Consider the following 21,705-nt stretch of genomic DNA (forward strand, 5'->3'; position numbering starts at 1 on the left):
TTATGTTATAATTAAGATACATTTATGATGCCCCCAAACAATATTATATGCTTGTATGCCTTATTTTATTTTGGTAATTTAAGTACTACTTGTTATTTAAATAATAATGATAATAAAGTAATCTTTCCTGCCCTCCCCCCAGCCTGCACTTGTGAAAGGGATGTTAGTTCAGGTGTCATTTAAGACAACACAAGCATAAATTATTTCACATATAATCTTTTATGTTCAATGAATAATGCATATTATGATCAGTATCCAGGGTTCCAGGTGTTTTTGTTTTAATATTAATATGCATTTTAAAAATTAATATGTGTATTAAGGTTCTCTATACCATTCATAATACAAGCATGTAAAAAGAAAGTGAAATGTTAACTGATTGATGGAACTTTCAAATTTGGAGACAGCTCAAGACACAGTTTTCTATTAATTTTGCTTCATTTTGGTCAGACTAAACATTTATAGAATTTAGGTAAAGAATTAAGATATGCATTATGTTAATGACAGACATTGTTATTACACCATGTGTTTCTGAATTTGAACATTTTCATTTAAATCTAAAGGGATGGAATCAGATGACACTATATCCCAAGTCAAATGAAGAAAGGAACTCTTTTCTCCTTTATTTCGTATGTGTAAGCTATAATAACCCTATAAACAGCGAATGCTCCCACGGCTAAGAGCTATTATATTCCAATCAGATATCTTTTTATAGACATTTAGACATTAGAGATGAAAATAAGGTGATAAAATATCATTTGCTCCTAATTAAAGTGCCCTATTTAAATGACAATAGAGAGATCCTCTTTTATAATCAGATCATGGGAGAAAATTCTTTAATAAGATGGTACTGTCCTATGTGATTTGATTCATAAATAAGCCACAGTCTGTTCTAGATTTTTTTATAAAAGGATCATCAGACTCAGAGTCAATCTTTAATCTCAGGGTAGGTTTATCCTTAGCTTTCTGCTGCTTTTCCACCTAGTCCAGGTGGCATTCCCCCAGGAAAACCCAACAACTATTTTAATCTTAATCTAAATGTGAATAAAAGTACTGTGAAAATAATGAAATAATGCATTTGAAGGTAAAATGGCAGGAATGTGGGGATGAATTGCTGTTTTGAATTTCAAATAATTCAAACCATCAGAAGTAGCATAGTATAAAGAAAAAGCAGTTTGGGAATGAGCATGCCTGGATTTGAATCCTGATTCCAACGCTTACTAGCTCAGTGATATTTGGCAAATATTAGAGCCTTGGTTTTCTCTTAAGTAATAATAATATAGACACAACAGGGTTGCTGAGAAGGAAGAATGAAATAGCATCAGTAAAGCAACGAGTGTATACAAAATAAAAGAGGAAGCAAGGAACACATATTGAACATTTAATCTTTCCTTTCAGTAGAATAAAAGACATTGACAGACTACACTATCTATGGGCTGTGAGCTTAAACTCAATGAAATCTTTAGATTAAAATAGAAACGCAAGTTAACTTAGACTTAATGAAGTTAGACAGTAGACTTCGAAGATGTTCAATACATTTAACAAATGGTTGATCTCGTTTATGTCCCTTTCATTTTACAGGACAGTCAGAGCAATTTATTCTTGCTGGAATCTCTAGATGCTGATGCTAAAATCTGATTCTTAAGTTAGAAACCCAGGAGTCATTCTCGATTCCACACTCTTCTTTATGCCTTGGTAGAATCCATCAGCAAATGTGGTCAATTATATCTCCCAAACATTTCTTAAATTCTTCTAGTTCTCTCATCTCCACTGGTGTGTGCTTGTCCAGGTCACCTTCATCTTGAGCCTGGAATTTTCAACAGTCTCCTAACTGGCCCTCTATCCTTTCATTCTTGCCTCCTCCAATCTGTGCTTTCATAGTACAGTCAGGGTTTGTCTACTTCCCTTCCTTTCTCCCTGCAATCCTTCTCTTTGCACATCTATTTTCCTTATCCTGACCTTCAAGGTATTGCATCATCTGTCCCTTGCTTACTTCTAGGACCCTGCCCCAGACCACCAGCCCCTCTCCCGTTATACTTTTTCACATTGGCCTTTTTTCAGGTCCTCACCTTGTTGTCCTCTCCCTGCCTCAGGGCCTTTGCCTTGAAAGCACTACCGCTTCTTTTTGCATAGCTAGCTCTTTTTTATTCTTTATATCACTTTCTCAGCAAAGCCTTCTGATCCTCACCCCAATCTAGTTGTTCCTTCTTTACTCTCACTTTATCTGTCTTAGAAAGAGCATCGATTATGTGCCAGCAGCTATTCTAGACATGGGATAAATCAATTCATATGACAGACAAATATCTCTAATCAAAAGTAGTTTACATTCTAGTATAGAAAATAAAATAATCAAATTATATAGTATGCTAGAAGGTGGTAGATGCTTTGCAGAAAAATAAAGCAGAGAATAGGGTTGAAAAGTTCAGGAGTGAAAATTGCAATTTTAAGTAGTATGGTAAGAAAAGTCCTCCCTGATATGATGACATTTGTATAAAGATGTGAAGGAAGAAAGGGAATGATACAGATAACTGGGGGAAGATCATTCCAGACAGTGGCAGGGAAACTGTAAATGCAAAGGCCCTGAGGTGGGCATGTGCCTGCTATGTTTGAGGAACAGTGAAGGGCCAGTGAGTGTGGAGTGGATTCAGCTTTTGATTTGACACTTACCACAATATGAAAGTTAATTAATCCTTTTTCCCCCCTTGTCTCTCTTTCTCACTGATCTCCATGAGGGAGGAGCGATTTCTTTTTTAATCTCTGATGTATCCAGTATTCAAAGCACTTGACACAATGCCTAACACATAGTAGACAGCCAAGAAAATTGTTTGACGAATGACTGTTCTCTTAGGCTACTGATGTTGAGAACAGATGACTCAACTTGGACATGAGGTGGAGTGCGGCTGCTTTTAGATTTGTGTATTCCTACGGAAAGATGTTAAAGTTAGAGAAGGAGATTATGGTTGATGCTGCAGAGCCTCACCAGAAACTTACCAGACATGGGCAGGTCCTTCCAGAAACAATTACAGGTAAAGAACTTGGCTGGAAGGCATCAAATAATAATGAAGGAAATTGCATGATCTTGAGCGCGATTGTAGGCATTGTGATGAATTATTCCTCCCTACCTCAAAACTATTTCTGTCTACAGGATGAGAATGGATACCTGGAAGCAATGGACTTTCCCTTAGGCCTGGCCTAGAGAGAAGCTGAACTTCATTGTCCTTTGGTCCTCCCTTTTCTAGCTTCCATTCTCTGAGCCCATCTTTATCTCCTTATGTTGAAACATGTCTGACAGTGTGTTTCTTTACTGCAGTTATATTCTTGTTTCTGTGGATACATGCTGGTCATCATGATTTAATTTGCAAAGAGGCTAGTCTTTTTACTGAATTGTTTTCTAACTTAACATGAAAATCTCAAAAAATGATGCTTTACGGTAGGCACTGTTTTAATATAAGGTCAGCAAACTTATCATCTGGAAAGAAAAAAAATCTAACCGTTTAGCTGAGGATACTCCTGATGGATGATGACTCGGAATTTATTCAGTGGGTTCTCAAATCCAAGAATTGGATTAACCCTGATATTTGGTAATGAGTTGTCATGATTGGAATGATAAATAAATACAAGTCTTTTTTCTACCATGTAGATTTGAGTGGATGCAGAGAATCCTAATTTTGCCTTCAGGATTAGAAACCCCAATATTAACACTCTTCTCAAAATTTCTCACATCATCCCGCACTAATTCAGTGAGCATTCCTCTACAGTCTGCCTGAAACGGAGCAGGACCCTATGGTCCTACCCCCCCACCCCCCATGTCCTCAGCCTGCTTTTGTCTGTGGAAAAACTTTAGCCAAAGAATAAGTTTAATCAGAGAAGTGAGAAAATGCAGAAACAGGAAGACAGTCAAAAGAGACCAAATAATAATAGTTTAGTCATTGAGCATAGTCAAGGACCTTTAGTTCCTCCTTAAGGGCAGTAGATAATATTCTGAGCCATATCCTGTGAGCTGTCTTATAGATACTGAAACTCCCACCAGGTAGAAGAAGTTAACTACATGATGACCAGGCTGTAGCCATGACATAGGCTGCCACAATTCTGAGAATTGGCTTCAAAGAAATGGGAACAAACTGACTCTGGAACTGAAGACTAACTGTACCTAAAACGATCAAGATGATGCTGGTCAGACCACCGATGACCAATTTCAAGATGACTGTCAGAGCTGACTGTATTGTTTCTGCATGCGGCCCCTTCCTCTGTCTATAAAAGCTCTTGCCCCCTGATTGTCCGGGCGGGGGGCAGGGGTAGGCATCAGCACCCCCCCTGACCCGGTTGTCAGCTTCCAAAATAAAGCAAACTTGCCTTTCCACCAACCTGGTCTCTTTATTGGCGTTTGAGCGGTGAGCAGCCAGACCCCACTTTTGGTTACATGCCTTGGTTGGTCTTCTGTTCCTTAGCTTTTCAAGCTACCACCCCTAACGTTCTCTCTTTCATTGAAGACTTAGCTGGTTCGAGCTCATTCATTCTCTCGGTTTTATCTGTCATTTACCTCAAGGCCTCCTGAGATTTATATCCACCAGCCCTCCTTTCTTTCTGGAACTGTAGTCCCATATTTTCAGTTAGTTGTATGTTGTACATGTTCACCAGTTTCTTATTTTCAGGTACTTCAATCCCAAACTGTCCCACCAGACTTACCATTTCCCCTTTGAGATCTCTCTCTTGCAATCTTCATTTCCATTTGAAGATCTCATCATCAAACCTAGAAAATAATACTAGAAAATGAAGAAAATGATCATCCTTCTCTTTCCCCCCTTCACATTCAGAAGTCACTTATTTACTTCATAAATATTGAACACTTGTGGCTCCGGGGGTAAAATTGTTAGCAAAACCACCTGCTTCCTGTCCTCATGGAGTTTATCCTCTGTTCTTGTCACTCAGCTCTTTCTATTCTATATAAAGATACCAACACATCCTCTCTTCTCTGTCTTCATAGTCACTGCTGTGGTTTGGGTCTCAGCATTTCCTGCTTTGATAGTGAATAGCCACAAAGTTGGTTTCTGTGCCTCCATTGTTTTCCCTCCAATCAGTCTGCATTGCTGACAGAACCTCCTGTTTCTTTAATGCATGCAGGTTTGCATCACTGCTTGATCCTCATGTAAACCTCTTTGTTGGATCTCCTGGACTGACAAAATAAGGTGTATAATCCTTAGTAAGACATCTTTGCCCTGACTTACCTCTCCATTTGCATTTCCTTCCTCTTTCCTTCTCTTGCACCTGCCTCGTGTTCCAGGCACATAAGAGCTTTTAACCATATTCTGATCACATGACTTTCATGCTCCTGTTTGAAAAACCATCTGCACTTTTCAGGGTTTCGTGAACACTGTTCAGAAGACATTCAGTGTCACCCCTTCTGTGAAACCTTTCCTGATTTCCCATGCTTCCCCATTTCAGGGCTCCCCCAGTCCTTCATGCATTGCTTTTTAGGACTTGACTTTTATTTTTTGTATTACCCACATCTGTAATACAATGTTTATTATTTCCAGTTTTAGCTTCTTTAAAATGAAGCAAGAGGTAAGAATACTTTTGAAATATTCCAGTGGCAGAGTCCTTATAGATTTTTTATGTTTTCTTTCCCAAGTCTTTTTTGCATTGTATTTCCACTGTATTGATATTTCTCTTAGCAGGTCACCTTTATTTAAAGCCTTTCCAAAGCAATTAATTGGGGTTTTTTCCCCTAATACAGTAGTTTTTAGTATATTCAAAGAATTATACATCCATTACCACAGTCAATTTTAGAAGATATGCATTACTTCAAAAAGGAATTCCCATATCCATTAGCAACCACTCTCCATTCGTCCCTAAATCCCTAGCCCTAGGCAACCACCCGTCTATTTTCTACCTCTATGGATTTGCTTATTTTGAACATTTTGAATAAATGGAGTCATAACTTTTATATGATTGGAGTTTGTGCCTGGCTTTTCCACTTAGCATGTTTTCAAGATTCATCCATATTGTAACATGTGTCTGTATTGCCTGCACCTTTATGGATGAATACTATTTCATTGTACAGATAAGCCATACTTTGTTATCCATTCATTAGTTGATGGTGTTTTGAACTGTTTCCACTTTTGACAATTATAAATAATTTTGCTATGAACATTTCTTTATGAGCTTTTGTGGTTTAGTCTTAATAGAAATAACTCTTTCCTTTTGAACTCTTATTTGCATAGCGGTTAAGAGCAAGCATGGATTCTAAAGTTAGATTGTTTGTGTTTAAATCTGCAACTTACTATCTGTATGACTTTGGAAAAGTTTCCTAGATTCTTTGGGCCTCAGTTTTCTCACCTCTAAGAGGGAGATAATAATACTGTCTACTACATAGGATGGTTGTTAAGTGGATTAATTTATATAAAGTATATAGAACAGTGCCAGGAGCATAGGAACTTCTCTATAAATATTTGCTAACAATGTAATTATTTATGTAATATTTATTGAATTGCATAAGTCTAATAGCGGGTGCAGCTGGTAAAACAAGGTTGGGAATAAACACAACTGATTGTTGATAAACTTAACTTGTGGGATTCGTACTAGCTGGGATCACTCAGTGTGCAATCATATCAGACACTACTGATGGAAATGGAAATTGTTAATTAATGTGAACCCAGTGGGCCACTTAAAGGAAGGTCAGTTAAGAGGGCTTCTACCTTATGGGGAATGCTCACAAAGACAAGGTTAAAAGTTAGAGCTTAGATGAAATTGCAGGTGGATCCTTGCATTGCATCTTATATACTTTATCATTTAATCTGGTTAGGCATTGAAAAAGGAGAGAAGCATGCATTCAGTGTGGCCTAGAAGTGTCTAAGTTTCCTCATGTAAGACCACTAATAAGACCACTAATACCAACTACATCAATTTTGTAAGATTGTTGTGAGTTTGGATGAAGATGTGTTGTGAAATCTGTGAACTGAAAGTTATTTTTTAACTTTTTTGAGGAATAATCACAAATATAATTGCATATATTTAAAGTATACAACATAATGATTTTATACACAGACACACACACATTACAGAATGATTACCAAGATCAAGATAATAAACACATCCATACCTCATGTAGTTAATATAGCTAACTCTTTTTCGTGTGTGTGTGTGTGTGTGTGTGTGTGATGAGAATGCTTAAGATCTACTCTCAGCAACTTTCAAGTATATAATATATTATTAACGACATGGATTAATCTGGAGCGCATTATGCTAAGTGAAATAGGCCAGAAAGAGAAAGGAAAATATTATATGGTATCACTTATATGTGGACTCTTAAAAAAAAAAGCTGATTTTATAGAAACAGAGAACAGAATGATGGTTGCCAGGGCCTGGGGGGCAGGGGAAGTGGGGTGATGCAGATCAAAGGGCTCAGATTTTTAGTTAGAAGAAGGGTAAGTCCTGAGGACCTTATGTACAGCACGGTGAGTGTAATTCTGTAGCAGTGCAGTACCGTCTATGTGAAAGGAAAATCATAATTTGAATTGTTGTTTGAACATTTGTGTATTTGTTTGATGTGTAAGTGATTTGGGTCAGGAAAGTAAAAAACACCCTAGGTCTTTACTGTAGAAAGGAGGTGTAATGTAGGGAATCTGAAAGGGCAGAACTTGAGAGGAGCTGGGCCAACAGTCTCAGATGCCTGTAGCAACGAACGCGCGTACATCTCAGGAAATGACCCAAAGCCTTGGGCAAAAGCTCCTGAGCCCTCTGACCAGACCACACCTGCCCCAACTGCAACCCGAGAACAAGGGTTTCTCTTTCTTTTCTGCCTTCCAGCTCTCACACAAGCTTCTCTCACTGAAGGACTCTCCCTGGATCCTTGCTGGCAAAAGAATCTGGAAATGTAGTTTGCAGGCTTTATACTCCTGCAAGCCCAGGAGGCGAGCTCAGAAGGCAGGGATGGTACTGGGTGTCAACAAGTCATATCCAGCAGTGATTGGTAGTTTGAATTTGAAAATATTTCCACTGACATGTTGTGCTTGATCGAGCCTTATGCAGACTTTCCTGTTTTTCTTGTATTGTGTGCATGGTCCAGAGGGCTAAAATGATGAGTGAGAAGCAAAAACATGGCTTCTAACAATGCACACACGTTTGAAAATTCCATTTGAGTGGCTTCCCTCCAAGATAATGGCTGGAGAGGTCATTATTTGGGGCTTAAGTGAAATAGAATATTGCTCGATTTAGTGACCACACAGAATTAAAAGAGATGTCAAATATTTTTGAAGTATCTTGACATGAAACATTTTGAATGAGGCAAGAGAGAGTGGAAGGCACATTTACCAAAGTAGAGGTGATAAGTTTATAGATAACAGTTTTGTGTATATTTTGAAATTTATTTAAGCACAATCTTTTACAATAATGTTTGAAGTAAAGTGATTGATAATACATTAAACATGATGTATATGAAGCTGTGTCTATTCACCTGTCTGTATATGTTGGATAGATTATTTTCTCCTCCATCTCCTGGGACCAGGAGAAAGCCCCAAAGACTCTTTGGTAGTGCTCATAAAGGCGGAGGAAGAGATGCCAACTTTTTTAACATAAAACTGTCCCAGGATCTTGGCAACATCAAGGGTCTAAATGCCCTGTGGGTCTTTTGACCTAAAAAGCCCAAGTTCAATTCAAGTGCAACTAAAAGGAGCTGAATGCCTAAGTCAGTGTGAGGCTGAGAGAAAGATGAGTGGGCCTGAGGTGGATGGTAAAGCAGTGCAGAATTACAGGTAGGAAACTACACAGTGCATTGCCCCAAAGAGAGTACTAAGCATCAGTAACGTCACACAATTTCTTGAAATATTTCCTTATTTCCTGACAGATTTTTAAAGTATGTATAGTTACATCACAAACTATTTTCAAAAATAAAAAATTTTCTGAAATATAATATACATATTTTTGTATGTTGATGAAAAACCATATATTTATTATCTGAAAATTTAAAATAAGCAGAATGATTATATTTATGCACTTTAATTAGTTCCTTAATTATATCTGTCCCTAGTAGAATGGACAGGATGCATAAGTTTTCATGCATCTAGAATATTGCAGCTTGGTACACCCTGTGGCCACCAGGCATAGCAGTCATCTCCCCATGACTCTGGGTGAGACATTATCTGTTCCTAAACATTTGTGTCCTAAGACCCTGCATATAGTCCTTGAAAGGAAAGCATTATGTTGAGTCTGGAATAATTTGGGAAAAGAGAGACCAGTTATTACTGGCTGTCTTTTGGATTTTTTTATGTATTAAAATAAGAACTCTTTTTACTCCACATGATGTCACATACTACTAGATGAAACCATAACTGTAGATGGAAGTACAAAGTAGAAATCTTCCAAACTCATCCCAACTCTGACTGAGTCTCAACTGGATTCAGATACTGGTCCCACTACTTCTTTGTGCAAGTAATTAGTGCCTCAGTTTTCTCATCTATAAAATGGAATTTCTGTGAAAACTGTTGTGAGGTCTAAATAAATGTAAAACGTTTAGAGCCAGGCAGAGAGGAAAAGTACTATCAATTACTTTTATATTATTTAGAAAACTTTTTCCCTCCAATTCATTGTTGAGATTAAAGACATTGTCCTATAGTTTCAAAGGTGTTCTTAAATATCTACAGACATCCGTTGTGATTATATCACAATTTATTCAGTGTATTGTTGAAGGACATTTGGGTTGCTTCCAGGTTTCATCGTTTATAAATAGAACTGCTGTGAACATTCTTGTTTATGTCTTTTGGTAGAATGTCCATTCATTTGTCTTGAATAGAAACTCAGGAGTTAAATTGCAGGGTTAAGGGGTAATATGTTTGTGAAACTTTATTGAGTGCTTGAATTCTTAAACGTCATGTCATCATCATCATCACCACCACCAACAACAACATCATTACCGTCATTGCTAACAATTTTAGCTGGTCTGTTCTGCCAATGAGTTATTTATTTCCCCCTCTCTTTTCTAAGGCACACTTTCCTAAGTCAGAGAGATATCATGTATGTGTGTGATTTCAACACTTTCTCCTCTCAGTCCGTAACCTACTGGACCAGAGGTCACATCAGATTCAAGCTGGGATGTCCATATTCTGTTTCCAGAAGCTGCAGTTGGGACTAAGAGAGAGCTGTTCACTCTCTGTGGATCTGGAACATGGAAACTTGCAAATGCAAGACAGACATTATACCAAATAATTAGAGAGGCAAAGGCAGTCAAGGTTTAGAGAGAGAAGAATCAACCAGTTGTAGTAAAAGGAAGACATACTTCTTGGATTCCTGAGAATTTTCCATTTTCTCATTCAAGTCTCTAATTGAAATTAGTTTTTATTCTATCTGTGGATAGTCTGAAGCACTTCTGTGTTCGCTGTATAGAATGTCCCTTTTTCTACAAGCTTGCTAGAGGGAGTGTTTGATACCAGTAATCGAGTGTTTTCCTAATATCATTTTGTACTGTATCATTCCTGGGTTTAGCTGTGCCAATAATTTGGAAAATTATTTCTATTGGATCAACTTGTATTCCTCCAATATACAAGCATACATAGCAAATGGGACAGTCAATAAATAATAGAAAGGTAATAAATATTCTGATATCAGCAGTGCTGAAGCAAAATATTCTCCTTACAATGTCACTAACATCATGGTTTTATAGATAACAGAAGAAGGCTTTATTTTATTCAGAAGGCCTCGTGCTCTGATGTCTTCAGCTAGAAAGGTAACTCCTGTGAGTTCTAAAGGTCTCTTTCTTCTCTCAGTGGGTTTTACCATCCTGTCCCTTTGCACCAATACCCCTCCATCCACACATATAGTTCTGATTCTGTAGCTGGGAACTTATGTGTGCTTTATTACACATACCCAGAGTCAGGGTATTTCTTCCCAAGATACATAGATGTTTACACGTCTCTTAACAGAAATTCAAGCAAGAGTGTCCCTTTGCAGTTTGTTCTGTTGGTCCATCACTCCCATGAGTTAGAGCTCTCAGAAGTAATAAGTAATTGGAGCCTGTGCTTTAAGAGTAGTGTTTTGGAGAGATGCTGTTGGAGGTCAGGGTGCCTGACATGGATAGCTGGTGGAAAAGTTATATAATTTAACTCTTCATCTACCTTCTACCTTCACTGGTCCACTGACCTGACTTGAAAAATAAATTTGAATGCCTACAGATACTATCTAACTCAGCCTTGAAGAAGCTAAAGGAAGCCTCTTATTATTTTGTTTTTTCCCCCACCGTAGTCTACTTCTAATTGTATACAGTGGCCTGAGGGGTGGGTACAGGGGTGGGGGGGTAAGGGGTTCGTAGTTCTACCAGACAGATTGAACAGATGAATTGAACAAGTTAGCATCTTTCACCCTCATCTCCTTGTTTATCCTAATCTTTTCCTTCACCATAAATTAAATGTTTTACTTTTATGAGAATTTGTTCCAGAGCTTGAACAACTAGACACCTATGGAAGGTTTGGTATCAGAGGATCTAAATTTCAGGATGGATGTGAAAAGTCACATTGGAACTCTCAGGTTCAAGGAAATGTCTTGAAAGTCCTTCTTTATCGTGTCCTCACCTGTTGCTTCTCTCCACCCTGGGAAAGTGTCAACCTCAACCCAACTCCTGTCTTCTTTCACTTCTAATCTCACCTTTAGTCTCTAGTTTCCTGAAATATGATGATGAATCTTCCACAGCCCCTGAGTTCCTGTGTCTCAAAATATTCAGCTACTAGTAGATCAGCTAAGACCAAATGGCTGCATGCAAGATCGGTGCTCCAGGTGGATTATAAACAGGCAGACCAGGCACCTGGTTAGGGGCATGGGAAAAGCTGGGTCCCTCAAACATCAGACAAAATGTAAAAATTCCTAATAATAGCTAATGCTTATTCAAGGCTTACCATGTGCCTGGTACTACTCTAAGCACTTGATATATAGCTTAACTCTTTTAACCTTCCCAGAAGTCCTATAAAGATATACTATTGTTAGCCTCAGGAAACAAAGGCACCGAGAGGTTTATTTCTTGTCCAAGTCACGGAATGAGTAAGTGGAAGCAGCAGAGCAGGAATTTAGACTCACGCATCTGAATCCAAAGTCCAGACTCAATCTCACCTCCCAAATGAAAGAATTTGATATTTAAGGGAAAAAAATCATCTTGAAAACGTAAGATTTTTTTGAACAAACCCTTATTTTATAGCCTAGAATTTTAATTTTCAGCATATCATGGATGTGTATAGGGAAATCTCTTTTGTGTTAGGGCTCTAGACTTTTTAATATGACTTTGGGCCACTTTTAGGCTGTGAGGCTTTGGGCAGTGTATGTCTCTGAGCCTCAGTTTCTTGTTTTATATAATTGAGATATAATAGGCGTGTCCTATAGTCGTATCTGGAAAGACAAATTTAAATTATAATGTACACTATAAGTGCTCAACAAATGGTAACAATACCTGTCATTTAATGAGTGATTATTAGGAGACAGGCAATTCCTACCTACACATTATCTCAGATAATCAAATGGAGGGACACTAGCTACTGCAAAACACTATCAAGTTAAAAAAGTTTAAATCCCTCTAATAGGACTCAAATGTGAATGTTCCTTTCTTTTTCCTGGTTGTCTGTTTGTTGTTGTTTGTTTGGTTTGTTTTTGTGTTTATTTTTTTGGCAAGGCTTATTACAAGTACAAGACTTTTGAGTATCACAAAAGTTTATAACTTAATATCATTCTTAGGAAGAATTATACCTACGTTGCTGACCCTTAAGAAAACAGAAGAGAATACCATCTGTATGTCAGCATTAAAGATTAAAAACTTTGTACTAGGGGCTTCCCTGGTGGCGCAGTGGTTGAGAGTCCGCCTGCCGATGCAGGGGACACGGGTTTGTGCCCCTGTCCGGGAAGATCCCACATGCTGCGGAGCGGCTGGGCCCGTGAGCCATGGCCGCTGAGCCTGCGCGTCCGGAGCCTGTGCTCCGCAACGGGAGAGGCCACAACAGTGAGAGGCCCATGTACCGCAAAAAAAAAACCCAAAAAACTTTGTACTAGGCAGTACAAGTGGGTAATTTAATTCTCTCAGAATGTTTATGTCTGGTTTTCTTATTGCCCAATTTCAAAAGGATGCTGTGTTTTAAAAATGAATATATAGAAGTTTCTTGATTTCCCTTTACAGTAAGATGAACATTTGATGAAAAGAAATGGGATTTTCTGAAGTACATCTGACACAATTTGCTTCCAACTGGTAGGTATAAATTAATGTAACAAAAGGCAATAGTTTTTTAAGTCTTACCTAAAATTGAGGTATCTAACCTTGTTTTCTTTTTAGAGACTGAGAGAATATCTACTGAAGGTAATGAAAACAGAGTTATTGTGTTCCCTCGCGGCATCATTCTTGGAGCCTTGACATTTGAATTCCCAAGTTAGCTTTTATTTTTAACAGTTGTTGAAAATATACATTTTTAAATGCCAACAACTTAGAAGTAGTTTCCCTTTCCCTAGCAATATACTGGTGGCATTCAGTCACATGGTTCTTCCTTCCTGTTAACCTAACATGATTGGAAATATTGTATATTGGGAAAAAAGAATTCCATGGTTTCTAATGGGTTAGGCCACTAAATGATTCAATCAAGAATATGTGTGCGGGCTTCCCTGGTGGCGCAGTGGTTGAGAGTCTGCCTGCTGTTGCAGCGGACATGGGTTTGTGCCCCGGTCCAGGAGGATCCCACATGCCGTGGAGCGGCTGGGCCCATGAGCCATGGCCGCTGAGCCTGCGCATCCGGAGCCTGTGCTCCACAACGGGAGAGGCCACAGCAGTGAGAGGCCCGCGTACCGCAGAAAAAGAAACAAGGTACTTTAAGGACATAGGTACTTTAAGGAAGCTAATTTATTGTTCATTCTCTAAGGAGGAAGGTATAAAAGTGAAAAGCTTTCACTGTGAGCTTGCTGAGAGTTCAGATGTAAATTATTTCACATGACAGAGGTTCATAAAACTGTAGATGGTATAGAACAAAAATCAGTGAAGAAAAAATTGAATTAAATGAAGACCAGTGGCAGCACATTAAATTGTATTAGGATTAACAGGAGGGTTTTCCTATGGTTTAATAAAGTACTTTCCAAGTTTCTATGACCTCCTGGATGTACTTGTACAGTAAGTGCAGAACAGGCATGGGAATGTGACAGTCCTTCATATTTGCATTAATGCCAAAGACTCTTAGAAGTTAATGAGAAGGAAATGTTTGAAAAGATTTCAAGGTTATTCTCATATATTTATGAGAATATTTATGTATAAGGTTATTTATTTAGCATGGGACTGTATCTTAACAACCACAAGACAAGAATACAGATTACCTTGATTGATTTTTTTTCACTTGATTTTTTTTCACTTTTCAGGCTACCATTAGTCTTTCTTTTTATTTGTACCATGTCAGAGTTTCCATGAATACAGCATCTTTTTTTACCCCATAGTTTTATTTTCTTTTAAGTTGGAAGTAAATGGAAATATATATTTTTTTCCTCTCTGGGTTTCCACTAGGTGACAAAACCTTGGATAATGAGGATAAAAATGAACAAATACTATAATTGTCCTTAAGAACAATATGAGACATGGAAAAGAATGTTCATGGCAGCACTGTCGGTAATATAAAAACTGGAAACAGCCCCAATACTCATTAATATGTGAATGAATAAATAAATAGTGGTACATTCATTTTACTATATAAAAGTGAAAAACACTTAATACACAGCAACTTTGTACATCAATCTTAGTATCATTAGGTTGAGTCCTAAAGCAAGTACCAGAAGGTTCCCTTTTTCAGAAGCCTCTTTTTAAGGATTGTAAAAACTTTAAAGAGCCGAGATTCCTGATGCCATCATTTAGCTGCTACACTAGCCCTAGATACCTAGGTTTGACTTTCTGATTGTGAGATAAATAACACCCTCCTTTTTCTATAGTCCCTATACTTACTATTATTAATTTTTGGTATTTACAAGTAAACACATTCCTATTTGATACTTTTTTTATAGTTTTCTTTCAATGTTATGAATTTTTCAATTTGATTAAATAATGATTTTTATTTATTTATTTATTTTTGGCCAATGGTCTTTGCTGCTGCACGTGGGCTTTCTCTAGTTGCAGTGAGCAGGTGCCACTCTTCATTGTGGTGCGTGGGCTTTGCATTGCCGTGGCTTCTCTTGTTGTGGAGAACAGGTTCTAGGAGCACGGGCCACAGTAGTTGTGGCTCGCGGGCTCTAGAGCACAGGCTCAGTAGCTGTGGTGCACAGGCTTAGTTGCTCCATAGCATGTGGGATCTTCCCAGACCAGGGCTTGAGCCCGTGGCCCCTGCATTGGCAGGCGGATTCTCAACCACTGTGCCACCAGGGAAGCCCCTAAATAATGATTTTTAAATTGTCAAAAGTAAACTATGTCCTGTCAGTATAGACCAGGGCCAGTGAGAATGGTCTGCAGGGCCAGCTAGTGTCCCTGGGGACACTCATTTGAGAAACTCAACAATAACCAAGTGTACATACAGAGCAGAGGAGGTTCAATGAACTATAATGGATTGTTATAGTATCTCCATTGAACTGAGAGCCTCTAAAGTCATAAACTCTATTAAAGCCACCCAAAGAGGGTTTCTAAACTGTTCATCTCTCCTAAAATTCCAACACAAGTAGACCTCTTAAGTCAGTGACCATACTACTACCCTGGAGGCCTATCAGGATGAAGCCCCTCTGTGCTTGAGAATTGGATTTGTTCACTATGGTCAAACAGAATAAATTGAACTCTTTTTGTATAATTCCAAGGATGTACCTTTAGATCTTTTCCAGAGATCTTAGGGTACGTATTAAAATTAGTTGTAGCTGAAAACTACTTGCTACCCAGCTCCCCTTTCCAAATTAAACATTTATTCTCAGCTAGATGCTTGGGTTTCCTTATTATATTTGATTTTGTTTAAATATCTACAAAGACAGGCATTTTTGGAATTCTTTAACATCAGTGGATTAATTGCTTGCTGTATTGTTTCCTTTGTAATTTTTTTTTTTTTTTTTGCGGTACGCGGGCCTCTCACTGCTGTGGCCTCTCCTGTTGCGGAGTACAGGCTCCGGATGCACAGGCTCAGCGGCCATGGCTCACGGGCCCAGCCGCTCCGCGGTATGTGGGATCTTCCCGGACCGGGGCACGAACCCGTGTCCCCTGCATCGGCAGGCGGACTCTCAACCACTGCACCACCAGGGAAGCCCTCTTTTTTTTTTTATGGTATTTAATAATGAAGTGTTTTACTTCATATTTCCTGCGTATCAGATCTCTATAGCTCCCTTCCCTCAAGTTGCAATTTTTTAAAAAAAAAAATTCAGGGCAAAGGCTGATTCTGTGATTACAGATATCCTGGAAAGAAAAAAGAGAGGAAATTAAAAAAGGGATGATCAAAATTGATATAGAATAATAAGATGATTTCTTCCTGGAACAAGATTTTTATTAAAAAATTGAAAATATCTTGCTGTCATATAGTATCAGTCCTGATAGTTAATTTCTGGCTGGAAGAATTCTGGTTCTCGTTGTGGTGCTTCCACATTGTTTCACATTGTTTTGTGTCATCCGATTACCTTATCAGTGAAAACTACCATTTAGGTAACTCAGGGAATCTGAACAAGATGGGTGATGGGAAGATTCACAAAGGCCTACTGTCTTTTATTATTTTCTTTCTTCTTTCTTCCCCTCGTTACCCCAGATCTCTTCAAGTTCAACTTTTATGATGAATTAGACACTCTGAAGCCAGAGTTTACATCTCCTTAATCATGAAAAAGTCATGAAAGTTCTTGTTTGTTGACAAAATTTAAACCATGTGTAATTTGTTGAACTGTATGAACTCCAGCTCCCATTTAGTGATGCTCATTGTGTGTCAGACACTGTGCTTAGCACGTTACCTATACTGTCTCTCATAGTTTTATATACACCTTTGTGAGGTCAATACTGTTCTCTCCATCAGTAAAGATAGGACACTGGTGCTTAAGAATGTTATGTAACTCGATCAAAATCAAACAACTGGCAGTGGATAGACTGCCTAAGATTTGGATCCAGGTTACCTTAACCTAATTCCTTTGCTTAAAATAATTAAACACTTAACTCCTTTTACTCCATTTGTAGAATTAGAATCTTCAAATGGGAAGAAACCTTAAAGACTTTCTTATTTAACCTAATGCATAACTTCTCTGCATATCTCTTAGCTCTTCTTGAACCCACTAAATGATGGGAACCTCATTCCATCCTGAGGCAGCTTCTTCCATTTTCAGAAAGTTCTACAGAGAATTACAGTTATTTAAAACTTGCCTCTTTCTGTACTGCTGTGGATAGGGCCCTGGTTCTCCTCACATGTGTCGTATGTAATCATTCAATCCCTTGTAGAGAGGTAGCGTGGTGTAGTAGCTAAGCCTCATCTGTAGAATGAGGATGACAGTCATAATAGTGCAAGTGACCTTAAAATGGTGGTGTGGGTTAAATGAAGTAATACATGTAAAATGCCTGGTAATTAGTAACTTATAAAAAGTGTTGAGTTTATTCCATCAAAGCCCAAGCATTCCTTTAAGACCTTGGGGATTTCTCTCACCACCTTTTTCTGAAACCATAAAAATCAAATTTCAGCAAAGTGATAATTGGTTCTAAATATCGAGCCGATTTTAAGCCAGGCCTCCACCTCTGTCTTAACTTTAAACTTTGACCTCATTTGAGCTCCAACATTTGTGTTCAATTTATTCTTACTTGTAGTCTATTCAGATTAACACCTTGTTTGGATGGCCACCAGCACTGGTCCAAGCTTTGACAAGTTTTGATTTGTCTCCGTCAGCTCTAAGTGCTGCAGTCTTAAAACAAGTGTTTCCAGAATCTGAGGGCCCTAATAGTGTACTCGGACCTCACTTCCCTGGGGTACCTGTTGTGGGGCCGGAGAGGCTGGACACCTTTCAGATGATGGCCTCACAAATGTTTGAGGATAGTTATTATATCCCCTCTTTAGACTAAATGGCACTAGTCCCATCAATCAGTTCTTACATGACATAATCCGTCAACCATGTGTATTTTGTCAATGTCTGCCCAAATTTTGGAGTCCAGAACTAGGCAAAATATTCCAAGTGTGGTCTGATCTTGGTGAAGTACTGCTCTTACCATCTGTGTTTAAGCAACCTAATCTTTTGAATTAAAGTGAAAGAAAGGTTGGACTATTCACAATCATTTTTTAGTAAAACTTTAAAATAGTGTGATGTGTGAGTGTGTGTTTGCGTGGATAGTTATGTGTATGTGTGTTTGTGTTTGCACCCAAGCAGAATGTAAAATAGAGTGGTTAATTCTTTCAGGTAATTCATTTTTCTCCTGTTGTAGAACTTCAGAAAAAAAGTTGTTTTGATTCTGCACCCAAGCAGAATGTAAAATAGAGTGGTTAATTCTTTCAGGTAATTCATTTTTCTCCTGTTGTAGAACTTCAGAAAAAAAGTTGTTTTGATTCAGTAACCCTTAACTATTCTTTGATGTTGTTTGAAGAAACCATGGTTGAAGGGATTTTTTTAGTGTATTCTGTTTTGTCTGTTCTTATTTATAGATGTGCCTTTACTTGAACTAAAACGCCACAAGATAAGGCTAAGAGGAAACAGTTTGGTTTTAAAATTTATCTTTCCATTTAAATGAAAATTTAAACTAGAAGTGTGGATTAAGAAGTCATTAAACAAGTTAACTAAATTGAGGGAAGTAAATATCAGTTTACTATCATGAAGATCAATTCAACTAATTCATTTTCAGTGTCACCACAGTTCCTGATCATTTTCTCATGCTCTCCATCTGGTGTGTATGTGTGAGGAATTTTAGACCTTAACACAAATGTTGTCACTTAGTCTCTTAGGATTCCTTTTCCCAAATGCTAGTATTAAAGAATGCAGCCTCTCTGTTTTTCTTCTCTTGGCTGCTTCTAAAAACAATTCATTCGTTAAATTTTTGGCAGTGCAAGGAGCCAACACAAGTTAGCTTATGTGGAAAAAATAGGGGGACAGACTTGAGGGAGAGGAGAGGTCACAGAAAGGATAGGAACCAGGGCATCTCCTAGAATCTCAGCAGTAGAAAATTGTAGCTTTTCCTCCAGAGTTAAGTTTCCCAACCATTGATTGAACCAGTTCATGGTAAAATAAATCTCAGAAACTCTAGAATTAAAAAAAAGTTCAAATTATTTTTGCACTTTATATGATAAGCAAATGGTTTAAGTAAGAAGTATTTTATTTTGAGGTCAGTGTATTAGTTGTCATAGTCTCAGTGACTATGAAGAAATCTTTAAAATTCAGTAAGTGTATGTCTCTCATATGTGATAGTCTGAGCCAAGCATTCTAATAAGCAGCCGTGCTCTGCTCCACAGTCATTCTATTTTTACTCCTCCACCCCCTAACGCTTTATTATTTTCTATAAGTTACAACATCAAAAATAGACAAAAATAGCATTCGTGATTGATATTTTAAAATCTGAAATTTTGTTTTAGAACATAAATAGATCCTTATTTTTCTTGAGATTTGATTTTAAATAATAAAATAAAAACGGTTTTTAAATGTGGAGAGCTGTTCTTCCCAATAAATAAAAGCTACACATAATCATTCTTATATTATCTCATTACATTAAGTTTCTAGAGTTCTAGAAACATTTGCATATGCTAGGTAAGAGTCTGAATCAGATAAATGTAACATAATTGAGTTGCCACTTATGTGGTTCCCACTTCCTTACCCCTCCTTCACTATTCAGCCTCTATCATTCATAAACCTTGCTCTCACAGGGGTTATCAAGGATTTCAGTGTTGCAAAAATCTAATGGACGTTAAATTTTTCGTATAACTAAATGTCTTAGCAGAGTTGACTACTCCATCCTTTTTAAATCACTGTCTGTCTTCGCATCCTTGATGTTGCACTATCCAGGATGTTGCCTCCCTACTTGGGTACTCCTCGTCAGTCTTCTTTATAAACTCCTCTTTCTTTGCCCATCCTCTAAATATTGGACTTTTTCAAGGCTCAATCTAGAGTCCTCTGCTTTTCTCATTGTGTGTGCTCACTGGCTTTAAATACCATCATTATATCTGTGACTCCCAAAACTCATACCTTGGATTCTGATCTCTTTTCTTAGCTCCAGATATATTTCTAATGGTCCACTCTGAATTCTCACAGACATATCAAACTCATTGTCTGTCAAAAAACTTCTCCAGTGTTTTTCATTTTAGTAAATAACACCTGCATTGATTTAGTTGTACAGGACAAGAACTTCATACATTCATTCAACAAATAATTTTTAAGCATTTTGTGCCAGGTATTATTCTAGGTGTTGGACATTCAACGAAAGATAAACTTTACCTCTTCATTTTTCTTATCCTCCATTTGCAAAATCCATCATTAAATCCTGTTCAGTCCACTGCCAAAACTTTCTCAAATATATCCAGTTCTCTCTATCCCCACTGACCCCACCATAGTCCAAGTCACTCTGTGGACTTGCCTATTGCACTTACCAAAGTAAATTCTTCCCTGGAATACAGCAGTAGCCTCCTATGTGTTATTCATCCTTCCATCCTTGCCACTCCATTAGCCAGTTCTACATAGAAGTTATAATAATCATTGACAATGCAAATCACATCATTCCACTGCTTAATGGTTCCAAGTATACTCAGAATAAAAGTTCATTTACTTACTAGGGACAATAAAGATCTTCTACTGCCTAACTCTCTAAGTGCAAGTTTCATCTGGATACCACACTCTAGCCCCAGTGGTATTGTTTTGTTACCCAATTGTGCCAACCTCTTTTCCATTTCCTTTTTCCAGAGCCTCCAAATTTCCATCATTCTCATCTCATCTTAAATATTTATTTTTTTCAGAGATATCTTACTTGCAATTTATTTTTTATTTTATTATTTAATGAATTTATTTAAACATCTTTATTGGAGTATAATTGCTTTACAATGGTGTGTTAGTTTCTGCTTTATAACAAAGTGAATCAGCTATACATAGAGGAAATCAAAATATACCTAGAAACAAATGACAATGAAAACATGACGACCCAAAACCTATGGGATGCAGCAAAAGCAGTTCTAAGAGGGAAGTTTATAGCAATACAATCCTACCTCAAGAAACATCTCAGATAAACAACCTAACCTTACACCTAAAGCAATTAGAGAAAGAAGAACAAAAAATCCCCCAAAGTTAGCAAAAGGAAAGAAATCATAAAGATCAAATCAGAAACAAATGAAAAAGAAATGAAGGAAACAATAGCAAAGATCAATAAAACTAAAAGCTGGTTCTTTGAGAAGATAAACAAAATTGATAAACTTTTAGCCAGACTCATCAAGAGATATCTTTTTTTTTTTTTTTTGCGGTACGCGGGCCTTTCACTCTGCGGCCTCTCCCTTTGCGGAGCACAGGCTCCGGACGTGCAGACTCAGCGGCCATGGCTCACGGACCTAGCCGCTCCGCGGCATGTGGGATCTTCCTGGACTGGGGCACGAACCCGTGTCCCTTGCATCGGCAGGTGTACTCTCAATCACTGCACCACCAGGGAAGCCCTGAGACATCTTATTTGACTTCCAATTTAGGTTATGTTCTTATTGTACCTTATTCATTTTCTTCATAGTGCTCATAAAAGTTTATAATTATATATTTATTCCTTTTTTTTCTTCCGCACCAACTAAACTATAAAATCCATGAGAGTATCTTTGTTTTGTTCATTTTAGGCCCCAAATT

At 37.8% G+C, this 21,705-nt stretch overlaps 1 long non-coding RNA gene across 1 annotated transcript; it reads right to left on the bottom strand.

The window, feature by feature from the left end:
• Positions 1 to 2,869: 2,869 nt before the first annotated feature.
• On the bottom strand, positions 2,870 to 20,547 carry LOC132522466 (uncharacterized). The gene is made up of 3 exons (XR_009541221.1): positions 20,481 to 20,547; positions 4,684 to 4,747; positions 2,870 to 2,919 (listed from the first exon to the last, which is right to left on the bottom strand). It is a non-coding gene; the product is annotated as an uncharacterized LOC132522466 (long non-coding RNA).
• Positions 20,548 to 21,705: the final 1,158 nt, after the last annotated feature.

Source organism: Lagenorhynchus albirostris, chromosome 6 (genome assembly GCF_949774975.1).
Source record: "Lagenorhynchus albirostris chromosome 6, mLagAlb1.1, whole genome shotgun sequence".
NCBI lineage: Eukaryota > Metazoa > Chordata > Mammalia > Artiodactyla > Delphinidae > Lagenorhynchus > Lagenorhynchus albirostris.